Source organism: Lolium perenne, chromosome 4 (assembly GCF_019359855.2).
Source record: "Lolium perenne isolate Kyuss_39 chromosome 4, Kyuss_2.0, whole genome shotgun sequence".
Taxonomy (NCBI): Eukaryota; Viridiplantae; Streptophyta; class Magnoliopsida; order Poales; family Poaceae; genus Lolium; species Lolium perenne.
Window position 1 is genome coordinate 213,062,535 of NC_067247.2, and position 24,010 is coordinate 213,086,544.

Sequence of the window (24,010 nt, forward strand, 5' to 3'; positions counted from 1 at the left end):
GAAGGGGCATATGTAAACTCATAGAGCAAAGTGGCCATCGTAATGGCCGGACTGCAGCCTCCTGAGGACGTGACGAGTCTTGGTGTGGAATGACTCGTCGTCGCTGTCGACGTCGCTGCTCTGCACCTGTCACGTAGCACCAAAGATTTTGCAAAAAACACGGAGTCGATTGCAACGATGGCACACAGAGTGAACAAAAGATCATGCATGATAATATGGGCTCAAAAAAGAGGTAGCCTCAGTTACATTGGACACACTTATATCCAGGATTTGAGTCACTAAACCAAAGATCATTCACAACAAATTTGTACACACCAATTGTTTACTAACCAAACCCTGAATCAATTTGTGCCCAAATATTCATCATCATCGGCACAAATCTTAAACAAAAGCAAATCACAAATACTAATAACGCAAGATCTAACACAAAAGGATTGAACTAGGAACAGACGAACCCTAATAACGCAAGATCTAACACAAATGGATTGAACAAGGAACAGACGAACCCTAATAACGCTAGATCTAACACAAAAGGATTGACATGGGATAAGAACAAGGGAACAAAGGGTTACCTCCGACTCGTCGTCGACGATGCTGGTGTCGTAGGGTTTCTCCGGTGCGATGTACGTACGGCACTGGTTCGTACGGGTCCCAAGCGACGGGCGCCTGGACGGTGGCGGCGGCCGATGCACCGGCGGCTGATGCACCGGCTGCTACGTTAGAAGCAGCGACAGGGGCCTGGACGGGGGCGATGGCCGATGCGCCGGCGGCTGATGCGGCGACAATGGGCATCTCATTCTTCTACATCGCCGACGGTTTTCTTCGGGGTTTTTTCTTCGGTTGTGGAGAAGACGATGGGACAGGAGAGGCGGTTGCAATGAGAACATGCGTTGACGGAGAGAAAGAGGGGCTCTGTAAAGACGAAGGTGGCGTGTACCGCAACACGCGTCCGCTATGCACGGCTGTATCATGCACCGCGACACGGGTCTAACCCTGGGACGTTTGGTGTCCTCAGTTATCACCTCGGGCCTTATACAGAAATTTTATCTGTACTCAGTTTTCCCCTCGAGTAGTTAGACTGGCAAGTGCAATATACCCAGTTTTACCCTCAAGTAGCTGGTCAACAGATAGTCAACAAATGATATTAACATAGCTAATTGAGTCATTTCATGCGAAAAAAAATCCAAAAAAATAAAAACATAGTGGCACCTACTCATGGAGTCTTCCTACGCAACCTGCCACCTAGAAAACCTTAACAAACATATATAAATCAAGTTTTACCACAAATTATGACTTCTCAGAATCACTAGTAGCTATGAAGATGCATGGTTTTCCACTTATACCCCTTTGCAAAACATCTTCCCCAAAAACATAGTTTGTCTAAATGATGCCATAATTGTCACACTCATGTATGTTTGAATTGCAAATAATTTGATGTAGCCCAATATGAATTATATTGTACAAAACACACATTTTTCATTTTGTAATACTTTTGTTTGAATCCCTTAGTTATTTACTATTTACGTGCCCTTGGATTCTTAGTACTACTCAGTTTTTCCCTCAAGTACTGTCACAAATGCTCTCAGAAGCCCAAACTTATCCTGATTGGTTGAGCTGTTGTCACACGGATCGACTCCACGAACCGTTGATCCACTGATCTAACAGGCAGTATACCCCTCTCCGTCTCTTCGTGGCCACCCCTCTCTCTCTCTCTCTCTCTCTTCGTGGCCACCCCCCTCTCTCTCTGTCGGTGGAGAGTGCCACCCCTCTATTCATGTGCAATAACGAGTTTGCCACGTAACTATATTCCCTCTATTTATGCATTATTTTGCTTTTCTTTTAGAGAATATAGTTTGGGGTATAGTTTTGGTATTTTGAAACGGCCCAAAAGTGGTATAATTTTGGTATAAACATAAGGCATACATATTTGCGGATTTCGGTGAAAGCATTATTTGTCACCCCTCTAACAATTATCAACTATTTTTAGCATTCCTTTTCTTTTAGAATATAGTTTGGGGTATAGTTTGGTAATTTGAAATGGCCCAAAAGTGGTATAATTTTGGTATAAACATGAGGCATACATATTTGTGGGTTTCTGTGAATGCATTATTGTCACCCCTCTAACAATTATCAACTATCTTTAGCTTTCCTTTTCTTTTAGGGAATATAGTTTGGGATATAGTTTTGGTAATTTGAAACGGCCCAAAAGTGGTATAATTTTGGTATAGACATGAGACATACATATTTGCGGATTTCAGTGAATGCATTATTGTCACCCCTCTAACAATTATCAACTATCTTTAGATTTCCTTTTCTTTTAGGGAATATAGTTTGGGATATAGTTATGGTAATTTGAAATGGCCCAAAAGTGGTATAATATTGGTATAAACATGAGGCATACATATTTGCGGATTTTGGTGAATGCATTATTGTCACCCCTCTAACAATTATCAACTATCTTTAGCTTTCCTTTTCTTTTAGGGAATATAGTTGGGAATATAGTTTTGGTAATTTTGGTAGAAACATGAGACATACATATTTGGCATATTTGGGGGATTTCGGTGAATGGATTATTTGTCACCCCTCTAACAATTATCAACTTTCTTTAGCATTCCTTTTCTTTTAGGGAATATAGTTGGTAATTTCGGTGAATGCACACACTAACTTTGAAAAGAACTACAAGTACATGTAACTGAATAATGGATTTGTAACAAGGTATCCCTTGCAACAACTTCCAACGCCTGGTGAGCAATGATAAGAATCCGATCGCAATTATACAACAAAAAAGACAACCAGCCATCAGATTAGCTTGCTTCTTCAACTCGATCAGCTGCCTTAACTGCTTGTTCATTTTCTTTAGTTCTCCCTTCACTTCCACCAGTCCTGCATTGGGAGCATTAGGCATAATCGGAGCGGCTCCTCTCTCCGCCGCATTCTCTACAACAAGTCCCCCCTCCCAAATTGCGCTCCCCAATAGCGTCTATTGATTCCTGCAATTGAAGCCTCAGAACGTACACATCGATCCAGTCGAAATGCCCACATTTCTTCAGGATCTGAAAACAACAACGTGAACCCTAAATCCCAAATTCGAGGGAATAACAAGAAAATCGAGAGAAAACAGAGAATTGGAGTGAGATCTAACCTTATCCCCCTCTCTATATGGCAAGCTCTCGCATGCAAGGAACTCACGTCCATGGTTGCCGTTGTCGTACGTCTTACAGATCGGCCGCTTCAGAGGCTCCTGGCGTGGGCAGTCAGGGAATCTTGTCAAAGGCACGGGTCCATACTGCGGCCATGAAGAACGGGACGTCGAAGAGAAACTAGACATCACCCGCCTGCCGGAGAAGGGCTGCCGCTGGCGGAGAAGAAGAACAATGGGGCGCGGGGAAAGAAATGGGAAGCAATGGCATGGGCACGGGCGTGGGGCTGGCTCGGCTCCCATTTTGCAACGGTCACCTGGGTAAGCTCTGGGTCCGGCGCGCTAACGTGGACAAGTTGTGGGTCCCACTATGATCTGGATAAGTGGAGACGTGTCCACTGCAGGGCACCAACAGCGGCCCCACTTGCCAGCACCAACCAACGGTCAACTAAACGGGAATTCTCCGTCTGAGCTCCTTCTGTGGGTTTCAGACAAGGGATTGGGGAAAACTAAGGAAAAACTAAGGAGCTGGGGAAAACTGAGTACAACAAAGGACCCGAGGGCACGGAAATAGAAATCCCAAAATACAATTGTCAAAACAACGATGCAATATTGAAAGTATGCTCAACAGCGATACTGTGCTAGTCCTAGGCTAGACCGTACTAGAGACGCGATCCTAGAACACTAACAAGGTCACAACACAGCACACAAGCAACAAGCAGCGATGAGGTGGACAACCAAGATACCAAAAATGACTATGATGGCGAGTGTCTCAAACTGATTCCCGAGGTCTAAAAACAGTATAGGCTCAGAAATTTTTTGTCAAAATTTCTGAAAAGTGCTCCGGAAAGCGCGCAGGCGCCAAAAAAATGTCGCTATAACGGCCTGTGGAGAAAAGTGATCCCCAAGGTTGAAAACCAATGTAGCCAGAATTTTTATTCGGAGGCGGTTCCAGACTTTTTTTTGCTCTCCTTCGCAATCTTTACCGGCGGCCGAATCTTTTGTCACAGAATGTTTTTGTACAGCACGACTGAAATTAGAAGGCAACAACTATTAAGGAAAAAACAGGAAAACCTAATTCTACTCGGACTCTGTCGCAGCTGAGAAACAACACGAATCCGTCTCGCAGTAGGAAACAGGGTATATGGAAGGTGTATATGGTAGTGGCAGAAGTATATGGTAGGTGAACATGGCAGTGGTGGATGTATTTGGTGGGTGTATATGGCAGTGGAAGAAGTATATGGTGGGTGTATATGGTGCAAGCGTGCAGCGACGGCGTAACTATTATGACCAGAACTCAAAAATCTAAAGGAACTAGACGCTAAGACCAACAACTCGATAGGAAGATGCAGACACAAATTCAAATATGCAAAATTGTAGCACCCTATCTTTTAATAAAAGGTAAGATACCTATGTATAGTGCTATTCTCGGGATCACTGATAGCACACACATTACAAAATATAGTAATCATTGCAATAGTATCAATTTACTACATCGTTGATCCAGAGGGTAAAGTAAAAGCTTACAAATTGCATAGTCACATGGACTAGCTCAACAAAATGTTCAGAACAAACACAGCGGAATGTAAGTCATCAATGAGCCTTCATCATCTTCATGTGCCACAGGCAGTCATGTTGGAATGTAGACTCGAGATCCTACCAAGTACTTCTCCTCAAAAAAATCCTGCACGTTTGAATATGCAGCCCCACGAATGGAGGTCAGTACAATGATGTATTGGCAAATGACACTTATTTGGTGGCAATTTTAGACATGACTATCTACATGATATTTGGCTAGTCGAGTTTAGGCTAATTTGCATAAAGCCAATTTTATCCTATGTTTTTCAAAACAAAACATTTTGTAATTCTTGAAAAGGTTTTACAAAAAGGGGGCACATGGTTAAATCCACCATGAGCACCAAGTCGAGATGACTTCTAGGTCACCACCACATACCATGGTTAAATCCGCCAGGTATGTAGCCCTGGGGCCACTCAACTACTATAAACCTCAGGTCCCCACCACATACAGTGGTTAAATCCGCCAGGTATGTAGCCCTGGGTCACTCAACTAGGATAATCCTCAGGTCACCACCACATACCTGAAGGAGATATGCCCAAGAGGCAATAATAAAAGTGGTTATTATATATCTTTATGTTTATGATAAATGTTTATATGTCATGCTATAATTGTATTAACCGAAACATTAGTACATGTGTGATATGTAGACAACAAAGAGTCCCTAGTATGCCTCTTAACTAGCTTGTTGATTAATGGATGATTAGTTTCACAATCATGAACATTGGATGTTATTAATAACAAGGTTATGTCATTATATGAATGATGTAATGGACACACCCAATTAAAGCGTAGCATAAGATCACGTCATTAAGTTATTTGCTATAAGCTTTCGATACATAGTTACCTAGTCCTTATGACCATGAGATCATGTAAATCACTTATGCCGGAAAGGTACTTTGATTACACCAAACGCCACTGCGTAAATGGGTGGTTATAAAGGTGGGATTAAGTATCCGGAAAGTATGAGTTGAGGCATATGGATCAACAGTGGGATTTGTCCATCCCGATGACGGATAGATATAATCTGGGCCCTCTCGGTGGAATGTCGTCTAATGTCTTGCAAGCATATGAATAAGTTCATAAGAGACCACATACCACGGTACGAGTAAAGAGTACTTGTCAGGAGACGAGGTTGAACAAGGTATAGAGTGATACCGATGATCAAACCTCGGACAAGTAAAATATCGCGTGACAAAGGGAATTGGTATCGTATGTGAATGGTTCATTCGATCACTGAAGTCATCGTTGAATATGTGGGAGCCATTATGGATCTCCAGATCCCGCTATTGGTTATTGGTCGGAGTGAGTACTCAACCATGTCCGCATAGTTCGCGAACCGTAGGGTGACACACTTAAGGTTTGATGTTGAAATGGTAGAACTTGAATATGGAATGGAGTTCGAATATTTGTTCGGAGTCCCGGATGAGATCCCGGACATCACGAGGAGTTCCGGAATGGTCCGGAGAATAAGATTCATATATAGGAAGTCATATTCCAAGTTTGGAAATGATCCGGTGCATTTATGGCAGGTTCTAGAAGGTTCTAGAAAAGTTCGGAAGAAATCACCATGGAAAGTAGAGTCCCGGAGGGACTCCACCTTGCATGGCCAGCCAACCCTAAAGGGGAGGAGTCCAAGGTGGACTCCCCAAGGGTGGCCGGCCAAACCCCCTCATGGAAGGGGGGAATCCCACCCCAAGTGGGATTCCCACCTTGGGTAGGTTTCCCTACACATGGAAGGTTTTTGGTTCGGGTCTTATTCGAAGACTTGTAGTCCAACACTTGGGGCTTCCACCTATATAATGAGGGGCATGGGAGAGGGGGCTGACCACCACAAGCCCATAGCTTGGCCGCACCCATAGGTGGCTGGCCACCCCCTCTCCCAAACCCTAGCCGCCCCCTCTCTCCTCCTCTTCTCCCGCAAGCTTAGCGAAGCTCCGCCGGAGATCTCCACCGCCACCGCCACCACGCCGTCGTGCTGCCGGATTCAAGGAGGAGCTACTACTTCCACTGCCCGCTGGAACGGGGAGAAGGACGTCGTCTTCATCAACACCGAACGTGTGACCGAGTACGGAGGTGCTGCCCGATCGTGGCACCGTGATCAAGATCTTCTACGCGCTTTTGCAAGCGGCAAGTGATCGTCTACCGCAGCAATAAGAGCCTACTCTTATAGGCTTTGGAAATCTTCAAGGGTTAGTCTTGATCATCCCCTCGTTGCTCCCGTCTTCTAGATTGCATCTTGGCTTGGATTGCGTTCTCGCGGTAGGAATTTTTTTTGTTTTCTATGCAACGTATCCCTACAGTGGTATCAGAGCCAGGTTTATGCATAGATGGTTGCATGAGTAGAACACAATGGATTGTGGGCGTTGATGCTCTTGTTATGTTTAGTTTGAGTACTTTGCATCTTTGTGGCATAGTGGGATGAAGCGGCCCGGACTAACTTTACATGACCGCGTTCATGAGACTTGTTCCTCGTTCGACATGCAACTTGTATTGCATAAGAGGCTTTGCGGGTGTCTGCCTCTCCTACTATAGTGAAGATTCAATTTACTCTTCTATTGACAACACTAGTATCACCGTTGTGGTTCATGTTCGTTGGTAGATTAGATCTCTCTCGAAAACCCTAAACCACGTAAAATACGCAAACCAAATTAGAGACGTCTAACTTGTTTTTGTAGGGGTTTGGTGATGTGATATGGCCATAATGTGATGATGAATATGTATGAGATGATCATTATTGTATTGTGGCAACCGGCAGGAGCCTTATGGTTGTCTTTAAATTTCATGTTGAGTAGTATTTCAAAGTAGTTGTAATAGTTGCTACATGGAGGACAATCATGAAGACGGCGCCATTGACCTTGACGCTACGCCGACAATGATGGAGATCATGCCCGAAGATGATGGAGATCATGTCCGTGCTTTGGAGATGAAGATCAAAGGCGCAAAGACAAAAGGGCCATATCATATCACATATGAATTGCATGTGATGTTAATCCTTTATGCATCTTATTTTGCTTAGAACGCGACGGTAGCATTATAAGATGATCCCTCACATTAATATCAAGATAATAAAGTGTTCTCCCCTCGTATGCACCGTTGCATTGTTTGACGTTTTGAAGCATCTCGTGATGATCGGGTGTGATAAACTCAACATACAACGGGTGTAAGCCATGTTGCACACGCGGAATACTTGGGTTTGCTTGACGAGCTTAGCATGTACATACATGGCCTCGGGACAACGAAAACCGAAAGGTTGAACATGAGTCATATGGATGATATGATCAACATGTTGATGTTCACCATTGAAGCTACATCATCTCACGTGATGATCGGTTTTGGTGTAGTGAATTTGGATCGTGTACCACTTAACAACTATGAGGGATGTTGTATTAAGTGGGAGTTCATTAGTAATTAGATTAAAACATGAACTAATTATCATAAACATAGTCTGAGTAGTATTTTGAATTAATTTTGTAGTATTGGCATCCGTTTTTCTACCATGCGCTAGTCTTGTTATTGAGATAGAAATACTGTTAAAATCTGACAAGAAACTTTACGGATTGGTACCGTATTGTTAAAGAATCAAGAATTGATTAAGTCCTATTGCAAACTTTTAGTAAACCTCACATTGTTGATTCAAAGAGCTATGGTTTCAATTAGTACCTAAAGTTATCTTGTCTCCGTGAAACTTGAAGTTCAAATCAGTTTCAAAAGTAAGGAGCTGAAAATTTAGTTTTCAGAAATAATCAAGGTATGAAATATATGTGATATCTAAGACCTTATTGCAAGATGATAGAATATATTTTGGTGAGACTACATAAACTCATAAGTTTTATGGGAATGTACGAAGGTTGAAGACGCAAGGCGTCCCAATCCTCCAACTATTGGGGCACTAACGATATTCGCATATCCATGAAGTGATTGTCCTTAGTATGCACCATTGCTAAGACTCGTCGTTTCGAAGCATCACATGATGATCGGGTGTTATAGATTCTACGTGTGCTTACAACGGGTACAAGCCAGATTTGCACATGCGAATACTAAGGTTAAACTTTACGAGCCTAGCATGTACAAACATGATCTCGAAAATTCGTCATGATATGATGGATAAAATTATGAGTGAAATTGTTCATCATATTAAAAGGCTATTAATAGAGAAATCCGGAACACTTGTCATATGATGATCAACTTCAACTTCAAAGTAAGAACCTCAAGGTTATTGGTATTTGACCAACAAACCTAGAAGTTATTGATGTTGAAGTGTTTTTCTGAATAATGAGGAAAGCTAAAAGAGAAACTGCAAAAGATATTTTGGCAAAAAGAAAAGAAAAGACTAGAAAGTCTAGCTCAGGTGTATATAAATGATATACATGTTATGGTTGTATTCCTAATTAAGTCACACTATAAAATTCTTGGTTATTAGTACTATATTGGTTGGTATGAAGTGTCATACAAAACAACGCAATACAAGAATACAATGGCCTAAGTGACTGACAAGGAATATGATAGGAATGCACGTCTGGAACAAAATAAAGTGTTATTATGTTCATCGTTGGCATTCTATCTAGCCCTTAGAATTTATAATAAAGAACTTAATAATAGTTATTTTGCTCTGGTCAAATAAAAACAATGAGTTGTTCAAATTATGACATTACTCCATGTACGATGGATAAGTAATTATAAATCTTAATGGTGAAACACACATACATAACACTGACGCTAAAATGCCATAAGGCAAATGATTTGAATTCCACTTATTTGTGGAACCGCCATTTAGGTCATGTTAGAAAGGAACGCATGAAGGAACTCCATGCAAATGGATTTTTGGAGTCATTTGATTTTTGAATCATTTGGCGCTTGCAAATCTTTTCTAAAGAGAATGACTAAAATACTGTTCATAGGCCAAGAGATGAACAGACAACTAACTTAGTGGAAAAATACATGATGATGTATATGGTTCACTGGACATAGTTGTGTGCGGAAGATTCTTCTACTTTATGAAAACTTTCAACAATGAATTGAGTATATATATGTGGATATATTCGATAAGGAAGAAGTTTGAAATTTTTGAATGGATTCAAATAAATTTCAGCATGAAGTGGAAATCATCGTAATATAAAAGTCAAATATCTATGATTGGATCATGGTGAAAATATTTGAATTACGAGTTTTAGCGAACATCTAAGAGAGTCATGAAATTGTTCTACAACTCACATTTCTTGGAGCATCATAATGATGATATAGTATCCGAGAGATGTATCCAAGCCTTGTTGGATTAATGATGAGATAAAATATTATGACGCCATTATATTTTTGTGGATTATGCTTTAGTGACTACCGCTTTTACACTAAATAGAGCATCATCATGATCCGTAGAAATGACATCATACGAGTTATGGCATGGGTATAAACCCTAATAGTCCTTTCTTTAAATTTTGGTCTAAAAGTTAACAACCAAAATCGGATGAATGTCTTTGTTGGTTATCCCAAAGAATTGATTGGGAATTCTTTCCACTATGAAGTAAACGACAAAAGTGTTTGTTAATGTTACTTGCTTATTTCCAAGAAATTGTTTTCTAGTGAAGTATCTGAGTGGGAGGACAATAGAACTTGATAAGGTTTATGAACCTGAGCATAATGATCAGAGTAGCGCAGCATCGGAAATTGGTTCCGGAAGTGACCATGACGAACATGGCTCCCATGACTACAAAGTGTTTTAGCCATGGAGATCGAAGTACATATTGAACCTTGTAGGTATGGTTTACTTTGTGATCAAATAAATGATTTGTGAACAAAGGATTGATTTTAAACAATGATAAACCAACTACAAACAAAGAAGTTATGATGGGCCCTGACTCCGTTAAAATGGCTATATGCCATGAAATCCAAGATAGATAAATACTTTTTGAAAGTAAATGGATCTATAAAATTGATGGACTTGGATGGAATATCCTTAAAGAAGCTCAACTTGTCGAAAAAATTGTTTACGATAAAGTTCAAAGAGTTGACTACGATAAGATTAGATCTTCCGTAGCAATGCTTATAGTCTATGTGGATTATTCTAGTAATCACTACATATTTCTTTTATGAGATATGCTAGTAGGATGGAAAAATACATTACTTATCAGAAGTATGTATTAAAAGGTGTATACAAGATACAACCAAGAGTTTTGTTGGTCTGTGGAATACTAGATAGGTATACAAACTTCAATTTGATGAAGTAAGTATAGCGGAGTTTGAATCTTCACTGGATGAAATAGTCAAAGAGTTTTTGATTTCATCAGAGACGATGAAGAGGCTTGCATTTGCAAGAAATTAAGTGGGAGCGCTAAGACACATTTATAATACCTTATGTAGGTGACATATAGTTGGTTATAAATGATGTAATTATATACTTGATTAAAAGGTTTCATTGAGAAATTAATTTCAATGAAAGGATATGGACTGAAACATATCTAGTGTGAAGATCTATGAAGATAGATTGAAACACAAAATAAGTTTAAGTCAAAGTACATAGAATGGATATTGAAATAGTTCAATATAGAAATATTAAGAAAATGTTCTTGTCATGTGAAGTTTTAACAAGACTTGAGTGTATCTGATACTCAATGAGTAAAAACACATGAGTGATTATGGATCACGAATAATATGTACACAATCAGATGTCCTGTGCGCTAAAATGTTATGAGCATATACCAGAATGATTCATGAGATGATCATTGGACGACAGTAAGAGTATCCTTGAGTACTTTAGAAGAACCAAGGATATATATATAGTTTTGTATGGAGAAATGACAAACAAATCGCTGTAATGTGATTACACCGATATTTGTTTTGTCACATATAAAAATAGAATTTCAATCTCAAATTAGACTAAGTGTTGTTTTAAAGGTAGCACAATGAGCTAGAAGTTGTCTATGTTAGATTTAGAAGAGTTCTAAATATTGTGACGGATTCTACAAACGAAAGGCAGAGTATGTCATTGTTTTGACAATGACTGAGGATGTTAAGTCAAGAAGTTCTTTGAGAACTTGGTGTAGTTCCGATAGTGTCAGAATTTTGAAGCTATATTGTATGTGACAATATTAGTGACTTATTTCAGACCACGGAATTAAGGTTCCACCAGAAGATCAAACATATTTAATGCCAACTCATTTGGAAATGAGTGATGCGTTGAGACGCAAATGAATTACAAAATACATACGGTTCTGAGCATGTCAGATCCGTTGACTAAAACCTCTCCCGTGAGCAAAACATGATAAAGCACCAGAAGGCCAAGGTGTTATATCTTTACAATGTAATCTAGATTATTGACTCTAGTGCAAGTGGGAGACTGAAGGAGATATGCCCAAGAGGCAATAATAAAAGTGGTTATTATATATCTTTATGTTTATGATAAATGTTTATATGTCATGCTATAATTGTATTAACCGAAACATTAGTACATGTGTGATATGTAGACAACAAAGAGTCCCTAGTATGCCTCTTAACTAGCTTGTTGATTAATGGATGATTAGTTTCATAATCATGAACATTGGATGTTATTAATAACAAGGTTATGTCATTATATGAATGATGTAATGGACACACCCAATTAAAGCGTAGCATAAGATCACGTCATTAAGTTATTTGCTATAAGCTTTCTATACATAGTTACCTAGTCCTTATGACCATGAGATCATGTAAATCACTTATGCCGGAAAGGTACTTTGATTACACCAAACGCCACTGCGTAAATGGGTGGTTATAAAGGTGGGATTAAGTATCCAGAAAGTATGAGTTGAGGCATATGGATCAACAGTGGGATTTGTCCATCCCGATGACGGATTGATATAATCTGGGCCCTCTCGGTGGAATGTCGTCTAATGTCTTGCAAGCATATGAATAAGTTCATAAGAGACCACATACCACGGTACGAGTAAAGAGTACTTGTCAGGAGACGAGGTTGAACAAGGTATAGAGTGATACCGATGATCAAACCTCGGACAAGTAAAATATCGCGTGACAAAGGGAATTGGTATCGTATGTGAATGGTTCATTCGATCACTGAAGTCATCGTTGAATATGTGGGAGCCATTATGGATCTCCAGATCCCGCTATTGGTTATTGGTCGGAGTGAGTACTCAACCATGTCCGCACAGTTCGCGAACCGTAGGGTGACACACTTAAGGTTTGATGTTGAAATGGTAGAACTTGAATATGGAATGGAGTTCGAATATTTGTTCGGAGTCCCGGATGAGATCCCGGACATCACGAGGAGTTCCGGAATGGTCCGGAGAATAAGATTCATATATAGGAAGTCATATTCCAAGTTTGGAAATGATCCGGTGCATTTATGGCAGGTTCTAGAAGGTTCTAGAAAAGTTCGGAAGAAATCACCATGGAAAGTAGAGTCCCGGAGGGACTCCACCTTGCATGGCCAGCCAACCCTAAAGGGGAGGAGTCCAAGGTGGACTCCCCAAGGGTGGCCGGCCAAACCCCCTCATGGAAGGGGGGAATCCCACCCCAAGTGGGATTCCCACCTTGGGTAGGTTTCCCTACACATGGAAGGTTTTTGGTTCGGGTCTTATTCGAAGACTTGTAGTCCAACACTTGGGGCTTCCACCTATATAATGAGGGGCATAGGAGAGGGGGCTGACCACCACAAGCCCATAGCTTGGCCGCACCCATAGGTGGCCGGCCACCCCCTCTCCCAAACCCTAGCCGCCCCCTCTCTCCTCCTCTTCTCCCGCAAGCTTAGCGAAGCTCCGCCGGAGATCTCCACCGCCACCGCCACCACGCCGTCGTGCTGCCGGATTCAAGGAGGAGCTACTACTTCCGCTGCCCGCTGGAACGGGGAGATTATTTCGTACATCCTTGTCTAGAGACTCAAATTGTCCATAACCAGGGACACGATTAAGATCTTAGTTTTTAACTCTGCAGAGGTTGTGCACTTTCACCTTACGACCCATTCTACCCAGAGAGAAGAATGGGACGACACCTTTCAGAAGGAGAGAGCAACCATACACGCAAGACTGGTTCCCACCTATAATTCTGCTACCAGCCAATATCTTGCAACAAGTTGAACCCTCGCATCTTACTCAATCAAGACAGAGCCCATATTATCATAAGGCTGCACTGGAAGTACACTAAACACAGAAGACATAGCAATCTCTTTGTTCCTGGGTGGCAAACCACAAGTGTACTAACCCTCGGGTCACCACCACACACCATGGTTAAATCCACCAGGTATGCAGCCCCGAGTAGCCACTCAACATAATCCAAGCCACTCCAATTCCACCCAGGTGTTTCATTAAGGTTGTTAATTTTCAAAATTTTAAACACCCACAACCAAGTAATGAAATAGCACTAGCATTTGATGTTGCAAAGCAAATTAAAGCATCCTAGCAGGGATTTTGAGAGCGGCTTCACACTACTAGGTTTACTAAGCATAGCATATACACTTCACTTTTGAAAACAAAAAACCTATCCTGCATACTAGTTGAAAAACACTAATGCATAATATAAAATATGTAGGATTGAATGTCACTTGCCTTTTTGGTAAATCGAGGCCTTTCAACTCTCACAACAACCACGTGTCTCTCCGTTCAAGCTAATAAGACAAGAATAATAACACAACATAAAGACACATTCCAAGGCAACAAAATCAAGCATAACAAACAATGCAAGTTTTGGTTATTCAATGTGTTTTACCCATTATTGATTTTATAGATCATCAGGATAGAAGATATGGCATGAGGCAAGGCTTGCAAGGTTTGGCTTTGATAAGTGGGATTTTAATATATTAAAGATTCAAGGATTTAGGGATTTGGTTATTGGATTTTAGTGGCAGAAAGAATAATCAGGTTAGGGCAAGACAAGACTTACTCAATTTTCCATTTGTAAATTGAATAAATATTTTCAAGGTAGGGAGGAATATAAGGTTTGTAGAATTATCTTAACATGATAGATATGGATGATAGGGGTAGATAGTGCTAAGGATCATTTTGATTTAAGATCTTACTGAAGTATTCTTATTTTTAAGTTATGATCTTGGAGACAAGTGAAAAATTAAGATGAAGTGATTTACATGTGTAGTATTTATTTCATTTTAAACTTTATCTATCACATAGATGAACAGTATATGAGATATGATATGAGACATTGCTATGTCAAGGTTGGTATTGATGAAGTGATCCAGAGATGAAATGGATATTCACTGGTTTGAGCATATGATCATTTGTGTGGACTAACTCATCACAACAAATATACATGTGAAAATGGGAACATAGTTCCACTTGGATAACTCAAATAAAGTGTGAGCTAGGCTATCATGGTTTGGGTAGATATGATATTGGAGAAAGAATTAAATGACCAAGTGGCTTTGATGAATGAGTATGATCATATGGATTATTTTGGCTAAATGAAGTATGTCGAAGCCAGTCATAGGACTACACTTTTCATGAAAAGTCATTAGAAGAAGTTTTCCTGATGGAAGACCTTTCTACATGGAAGTTGTGGAGAATTCCATTACAAGCGTATCGCCAAAAGAATCTCTCGGAAAAAGTTTGTAGTATTTATTTTATAGACGGTGTTGCGGATCAAAGAGGTACCGCGAAAATAAAGTGGGTGAAACTGCCACGCAAAATATCTAAAATGATCTATGCGATTTGCTGATTACAACGGTATAAAGTATGCCGAAATCCAACTTGTAGAACTCAAGATATGAATTTTACAAAATTCTACCCAAGCGGCTACAGATTTAATGGTGTACGAAAAGTTGTCCGTAAAAGTTTCTCAGATGAAAAAACTTTCTACATCAAAGTTGTAGAGAAATTAATTACGAACTTAACAACAGAGAAATCATCTAAAACTGGGTCCTAGATCTATTGTTAAGGAATTTTAAATTTTGCCATAAGGTATGAGCTAGCACACAAGGATCGATCGATCGGAACGTGAGTTCAGTTTATTGAGCTAACACTGGTGGAAAAAAGGGCTTTGGTCGCGGTTGGCAACTGCCATTAGTCGCGGTGGCGCAACCGCGACCAAAGCTGCGCGACTAAAGGCCCCCCCCTTTAGTCGCGGTTCCTTACGAACCGCGACTAAAGGCCCGTCCACGTGGGCCGCGGCGGCGCCGGGCGGAGGACCTTTAGTCGCGGTTCTTCTGGCCAGCCGCGACTAAAGGCCTCCGCAGGGTTTAGGGTTTTAGCCCCCCTCCCCCTAAATCTGGTTTCTTTTTAATTTGTATTATTTTATTTCTTTTGGGTTTTAATTCTGAAGGAGTTTCACATATTTAGGCCAACCGCGACTAAAGGCCTCCGCAGGGTTTAGGGTTTTAGCCCCCCTCCCCCTAAATCTGGTTTCTTTTTAATTTGTATTATTTTATTTCTTTTGGGTTTTAATTTTGAAGGAGTTTCACATATTCTACGGTACTGTATACATACATGCATATGAATGTACAATTTCAAACAAATTTGAAATTAGAACCAAAAAGAATTCAAGAGGAATATACAATATATATTCAATATCGGATGACCATATACAATATATATTCAATATCGGATGACCATATACAATTTTGAACAAGTTAGTTACAAATTCTGGTGCATATAAAGTTCTACGTCATCGTAATAGTGTTCTCCTTTAGGATCGATGACTTCCCTCGCCAACCATCCAGCTAGTTCCTCTTGAAGTGGTCGGAAGCGAGCTTCTGGACTAAGCGTCTTCCGGAGGTTATTCCTCAGGATGTTGTTCTCACACGTCTGGTCCCGCTCATTGCAGTATCTCCGGATCCTCTCACAAACATAGTATCCACATAGGTTGGTCCCCGGTGGCTGAGTATCCCCAGTCGTCCGCACTGCCATTTTAAAATGTAGCTCTTTTTTGAATTCACCGACCTTGGTATCTACGAACCGTCTCCAAACCCTACGAGGCAAAGAAAATTAAATAAACAAGAGAGTTATTAATTAGTTACTTGATATTAGGAAATGATGAACGAAATAGGCCGATCGATATAGAGCGCAAATGAATGAAAATAATTACTTTTGCATCATTTTTCTCATGTCGCCCCAAAAAATTCAGAAAAATAAAACTAATTCAATTCAAAAATTTAAAAATACAAATTATCAAAAATTCATAAAAATAAAACTAATTCAATTCAAAAGTTCGTTGGCCCCCTCTTCCCGCCTCTTTCCGCCGACCCCCTCTTCCCTCCTCGTCTTCCCGCCATTTCTTCCCTGTCTTCCCGCCTCTTTCTTCCCGCCAATTGTTTCCCGCCAATTTCTTCCGGCCTCTTTCTTCCCGCCAATTTTTTCCCGCCAATTTCTTCCCGCCAATTTTTTTCCCGCCTCTTTCTTCCCGCCTCCTGTCTTCCCGCTCCCATTTTTCCCGCCATTTGTCACTACATATAGGTAGCCCGGCTTGGCCAGCATCACATCTCTACAATCTCTCATCACTCTCTCATGGCTTCCACCGCACCCACTCTAACCTACCAGCAGGTGGAGGAGCTTTGCGCCTCGAACTACCCTTGCCCTCCGGGCTACCGCGTCCCTGCCGGCTGGAGCCTAAGCGCCGGCGGCGTGCCGGTCCCTCCCGTCCCTCGAGTCTTTGCGCGCCGGGCGGCCATCACGAACCACTACTACCTCGACCTCACGCCGGAGCAGCGGATGAATCCCCGCTGGCATCCCGATAACCAGCATACTTGGGACGCCTTCTTCATCAATCGGCGTGAGAGGGCGCTCGCCAGGTATGAGGAGGACGGTCTGCCTCCTGGAAACTTCCACGAGGCCGGCCGTCGGCTATGGTGGTACGGCCGGACTCTGCAGAGCGTCATGGACTACATCACGGCCGGCGATATCCCCCGCCTGCGCTACCCTCAGTTCGAGCCACGAGCGCCGCCCGACGACAGCGACGACAGCAGCGACGACGACGCCGGCAACTTAGAAGGCGACGACTACCAGTACAATGGCGGCGGCTATGAAGACTACGAGTATGCATATTATACGCCTAGGCAGGAGTATGACTAAATCACTCCAAATTTCATGTATGTAGGAGTATGACTTAGTCACTCCAAATTTCCTATATGCAGGAGTATGACTTAGTCACTCCAAATTTCATGTATGCAGGAGTATGACTTAGTCACTCCAAATTTCATGTATCATCAGTGCTATCTCGAGTCAATTGAATCATTCGAAAATGGACACCAAACACATCACGGGTAATATAATTCACATGATTCATTCAACAAAGTTTGGTACAATAAATTATTACACATCATTTCTTCCCTTGTGTCCCTACTTGCTTACGATTGTGCCGTATCCATGGAGCATCCTCATCATTTAACTTAATGCTTGGGTCGGTGTTCACTTTGAAGGGCGGAATTTCAGCAAACATATTATAATCTTCTGACATGTCTGTCTTGTCCTCCACTCCCACGATGTTTCTTTTCCCTGAAAGAACAATGTGGCGCTTTGGATCATCGAACGATGTATTGATCGTTTTCTTATCTTTCCGTTTCCTCGGTTTGCTACTCATGTCCTTCACATAGAAAACCTGAGCGACATCTTTCGCTAGGACGAATGGTTCGTCAAGGTAACCAAGATTGTTGAAATCCACCATTGTCATTCCGTATTGCTGGTCCACCTTTACCCCACCTCCTGTTAGCTTGAACCATTTGCACCGGAACAAAGGGACCCTAAAGGAGGGTCCATAGTCAAGTTCCCATATCTCCTCTATGTAACCATAATATGTGACCTTTTGCCCATTCTCGGTTCTTTGCATCAAAGCGGACACCACTGTCATGGTGGCTGCTCTTTTTATCTTGGGCGATCGTGTAAAATGTATTCCCATTTATCTCGTACCCTTGGAAAGTCGTTATAGTCGAAGATGGTGTCTTGGCCAACATGTACAGCTGATCTACAACCTTATTGTCACTCATTAAATGTTTTCTCAACCAACTGCCGAAAGTCTCCATGTGGGCCTTCCTAATCCAGGATTCAGGCTTCCCAGGGTTGTCCGAGCGTAAAATATTCTTGTGTTTCTCAAAGTACGGAGCCACCAAGCTGGAATTGGTCGGAACTGTGTGGTGTGCTTCGATCGAGAGAATGGCCGTCCATACATATCATTGATTTCCTTCCGATCGTGCCTTTTCCACTTAGTCTCCCCTCGTGCCGCGATTGAGGAAGACCAATCGGCTTAAGGTCAGGAACAAAGTCAACACAAAACTCAATTACCTCCTCATTTCCATAGCCCTTGGCGATGCTTCCTTACGGCCTAGCACGGTTACGAACATATTTCTTTAATACTCCCATGAACCTCTCGAAGGGGAACATATTGTGTAGAAATACGGGACCGAGAATGGAAATCTCATCGACTAGGTGAACCAGGAGGTGCGTCATAATATTGAAGAAGGATGGCGGGACCACCAACTCGAAAGCGACAAGACATTGGATCACATCGTTACGTAACCGTGGTAGAACTTCTGGATTGATTACCTTCGAGAGATTGCATTGAGGAATGCACATAGCTTCACAATGGCTACTCGAACATTTTCCGGCAGGAGCCCCTCAAAGCAATCGGAAGCAATTGCGTCATAATCACGTGGCAGTCGTGAGACTTCAGGTTTTGGAACTTTTTCTCCGCCATGTTTATTATTCCCTTTATATTGGACGAGAATCCTGACGGGACCTTCATACTGCTCAGGCATTCAAAAAAGATGACCTTCTCTTCTTTGGTCAGAGCGTAGCTGGCACGACCTTGAAACCGTTCCGGATGCTGGTCATCAGGGTCTTTCAAACTTTGCTGGTCCTGCCGTGCTTCCTTTGTATCATTTGACTTCCCATACACGCCCAAGAAGCTTAGGATGTTCACGCAAATATTCTTCGTAACGTGCATCACGTCGATTGCAGAGCGGACTTCTAGGACTTTCCAATATTCTAGCTCCCAGAATATAGATTTCTTCTTCCACATGGCTACGTGCCCGTCGGCTCCCTTCGGGCGATTGTCCGCCAGACCCTTTCCAAAGATGACTTTCAAACCCTTGACCATATCAAATACCTCGGCACCGGTGTGTTCCATGACTTCGGCCGGTGATCCGCCTTGCCGTTGTAATGCTTGCCTTTCTTTCTTCTTTGGATGACCTTTCGGAAGAAATCGACGATGCCCAAGGTACACGTTCTTCTTACAATTTGGCAAATGTACACTTTCAGTCTCATGTAAGCAGTGCGTGCATGCATTGTATCCCTTATTTGACAGTCCGGAAAGGTTACTAAGAGCAGGCCAATCGTTGATGGTTACGAAAAGCAACGCTCGTAGGTCAAATTCCTCTTCTTTGTGCTCATCCCACACACGGACACCAGGTCTGCCCCACAGCTGTAAAAGTTCATCAACTAATGGCCTTAGGTACACATCGATGTCGTTGCCGGGTTGCTTCGGACCTTGGATGAGCAACGGCATCATAATGAACTTCCGCTTCATGCACAACCAAGGAGGAAGGTTGTAGATGCATAGAGTCACGGGCCAGGTACTATGGCTGGAGCTCTGCTCGCCAAAAGGATTCATGCCATCCGTACTTAGACCAAATCTTATGTTCCTTGCGTCAGCTGCAAAATCTTTGAACTCTCTGTCGATCTTTCTCCATTGCGTTCCATCTGCGGGGTGTCTCAACTCCCCGTCCGACTTACGGTCCTCTTTGTGCCATCGCAACAACTTGGCATGCTCTTTGTTCCTGAACAGACGTTTCAACCGTGGTATTATAGGAGCATACCACATCACCTTGGCGGGAACCCTCTTCACGGGTTTACGGCCCTCAACATCGTCACCGGGGTCATCGCCTCGATCTTATAACGCAATGCGGTGCATACTTTGGGCATTCATTCAAATTCTCGTATTCACCGCGGTAGAGGATGCGATCGTTGATGCATGCATGTATCTTCGAACCTCTAAACCTAGAGGGCGGACAACCTTCTTTGCTTCGTACGTAGTGGCGGGCAACTCGTTATTCTTTGGAAACATATTCTTCAACATTTTCAGCAAGTTTTCAAATGCCGAGTCAGCTACACCTGCACTGTGCCTTCCATCTCAGCAAATCCGATTGTGCAGCCCAGCTTTTTCAGACCATCATCGCATCCGGGGTACAGCGCCTTCTGTGATCCTCTAACATGCGATCCAAATTCTCCCTCTCTTTTTCAGTTTCGCAGCGTCTCCGTGCATCAGCAATGGTCCGACCAAGATCATCAACGGGATCATCACGTGCCTCTTCTTCACCTTCCCCTTCACCTTCCCCTTCACCTTCAGCATCCTCCATGAAAGTATCACCGAAATGAGCAAGATAGCTTTCATCGATGAAATCATCCCCTTCTTCATCTTCTTCCATTATAACCCCTCTTTCTCCATGCTTGGTCCAACAATTATAGCTTGGCATGAAACCGTGCCGAAGCAGGTGCATGTGAACATCTCTTGAGGAAGAGTAACCCTTCTGATTCTTACATTTAACACATGGACAGATAACAAAACCCTCCTGCTTGTTCGCATTAGCCACTACGAGGAAATCTTTCAAACCCGCACTGAACTCGCCGGAGAGTCGGTTACCGTACATCCATTGTCGATTCATCTGCATTATTATAATATAAAATATATAATTAACCATCATGCATTTGTTAAACTAACTAGCTACAAACAATATAAATTAAACAATGAACTACACACACATGCACATTTTATCAACGACACATCAAAGGTTCAAGTTGCTAACCGCGATCGAGGAGGAAAAAATAAATGAGAAAGCTCAAGTGTGGCTCCAACACTTCATATCATGTTTGTTTCATGCTCTTGGGGCATTTCATCAAACACCTTATGTGCATAAGAGGAACCAAAAGCAAACCTAACACCCACTTGTGAGCTTGTGAAGAGAATGGCACCAAATGGCTAAGTGTTGGCTGCTGGATGGGTATATATAGGGGAGGGGCTTTAGTCCCGGTTGGCCTGGCCAACCGCGACTAAAGGCCTTCGGGCACCCAGTCGCGGTTGGCCTCGGCCAACCGCGACTAAGACCCACGTGCACCGGCTGGCCACCGAGCGCCCTGGGCCCAGGCCTTTGGTCGCGGTTCTCCTCCCGAACCGCGACTAAAGGTACCATTTGTCGCGGATCCTGCAGCATCGCGACTTATGGGGCTCACCCGAAGCCTGTTTTTCCACCAGTGTAACAGGGATCTTTGGATTCAGATCTACCCGTGTACAGTGGATCTAACATTAATCAAGTCTAAACAGTATCTTCATTCTTTGGGGCGATGGGATTACCGGCTGTGGGTGTTCCAGGACGTTGACCATGTATCTAGATGGCTTCCTCTCCTTGCTTCAGCGTGGTTTTTACGGGGCAAATAAGATGACTCAATTGGCTCGTCCTGGACATAGAAAGCACAACAGGAAAAGAATCAATCGGGCAAGCGAGGTAGAAAAAGAAAATGGAAGGAAGAGGGGAGCTAGATATGGTGATGGTTACGTCGTGGTTTGCTTCTGGAGCAGTGAGGAGATTGCGGCTGGTCTTCAACGAGTGGTGGCGGTTCTCCGGTCGAGTTCCGGTTTCATGTTTCCAATCAACGTGGGAAGGCAGCAGTAGTGGCGGACTTTGGCGAAGAAATTCACAGCAGCCTTGCGGCGTCTTGGATTCAGAATAGAGGAGAAATAGAGAGGGGTAAGTGAGGTTTTAACTAGGAGGAAACGGCACTTGATTTGGGGAGTGAAACGTCTGGAATTAAATTAGAAAGGTCATGGCTGTTACTGTCGTCATTGAAGCTGAGGTTAAAGATGATACGATACAAAAAGAAAGGAAAACGGGAGATGGCCCCGCTGCAGCTGCCTATAGCAGGCTGGCCTGGCCGATGCGGTCTTGCCTGCGCACGCGTGCATGGAAACGGCCGGGTGCCAGGAGCTGGTTGGCTCGGTCCTAGTTCAGTCGTTCCTTTTCTTTTCACTCTAATTTCTCTTTTCTTTCTTTTCTTTTTCTGATTTCTTTTATATAATTATATTAAGAATTTCAAATTAAGTGAAACTAATTCTTACATATTTGTAAAATCCTAAATATTAGTTTAGAACATCGTGAGATTATTTTCCAGTCAGAGTAAATATACAAGGATAAATTTGTATGCATTTAGCCTAATAGCATATTAGGAAAACTAAAAACATAAATCGGATTTTATGAAGTCGGGTAATTAAAAAAAGTTCCCAAAGCTAAAAGCTTTCACAAGTTTTATTTCAACATGGATTTTGATATTAAAGTCGAAACGACTCAAATAACTTTATCAAACTAGCATTGGTCAAAACCAAATTAGAAAAAATATTATTATGCATATAACAGTTTATATGGCTACATGGGCATTGATATTTCAAAATAAGGTTTAGTGCCTTTTCTAAAAATAAAATATTATATGATTTCAAAACCATAAGAAAATAGAAATATGTTTGGTTTGGAAATACTTTGAAAACAATTCTTTGTGAAAAAAATATTTTGGGAAAGGCTTTTAAATAAAACTAAAAAGTTTTAATTTCTTGTGAAATTTCAACAAAGACAAACAATTCAATCAACTGAATTTATTTATTTTTACATTCCAAAATTTTAGAAATTTCGGGATATTACAGACTACCACCCTTAAAAGGAATCTCGTCCTCGAGATTCGAGAAAGGCTAGAAAGAAAAGGTTTGGGTTCAGGTCTTCTAGAAGGTTCATACACACTATTGTTTTTTTTTTGAACATCTCCGGGGAGAATTCGGAAGTTAAACTTGGGCTTTGAAAACTTGATACTAAACTATATGTGGTCATAGCATCAACTGTATCAATTCATATGAGGGTACTCATCCCATGGTCATTACCTTTTACTTGAGTAAACTCGATCATGAGGAACTCCTTATGGTACCTTATCTAAGTACCATCTCATGCGGTATCTGGTGTAAAACCATAATCCAAGGGTATGGCTTCTACCACCCTTAAAAGGAACTTTTGTAGGTAGTCTTAGGTCTTGGGTTTAGGCTAACCTGAACTTGATATGACTTGGCACATCCGAGGATATGACTAGACACGAGGTCATATTTGGAAAACATCTATGGCTTAGGGCTTCTGAGTTAATAATCCAATAGGTGAATGTTTATTCAGATACGGTAAACAACATATCTCTCCAAGGTGAGTTGAATAGGTTTCCTTCATAGTAAGGCTTCTAATCCAATGGTTGGTTGTTGAACTACTTTTGAAAATAAGGGTTCACTCCTTGGGTCAAATGAAAGACCAACATGAGATTACTTCAAGGCATCCTTCATATTCTATCCTG

General features: G+C 41.9%; 1 long non-coding RNA gene across 1 annotated transcript; it reads right to left on the bottom strand.

Annotated features, from left to right (window-relative positions):
• Positions 1–14,241: 14,241 nt before the first annotated feature.
• LOC139838833 (uncharacterized) lies at positions 14,242–22,432 on the bottom strand. Its single transcript, XR_011756694.1, has 3 exons — positions 22,192–22,432; positions 21,990–22,093; positions 14,242–14,307 (listed from the first exon to the last, which is right to left on the bottom strand). It is a non-coding gene; the product is annotated as an uncharacterized lncRNA (long non-coding RNA).
• Between the last annotated feature and the right edge of the window lie 1,578 nt (positions 22,433–24,010).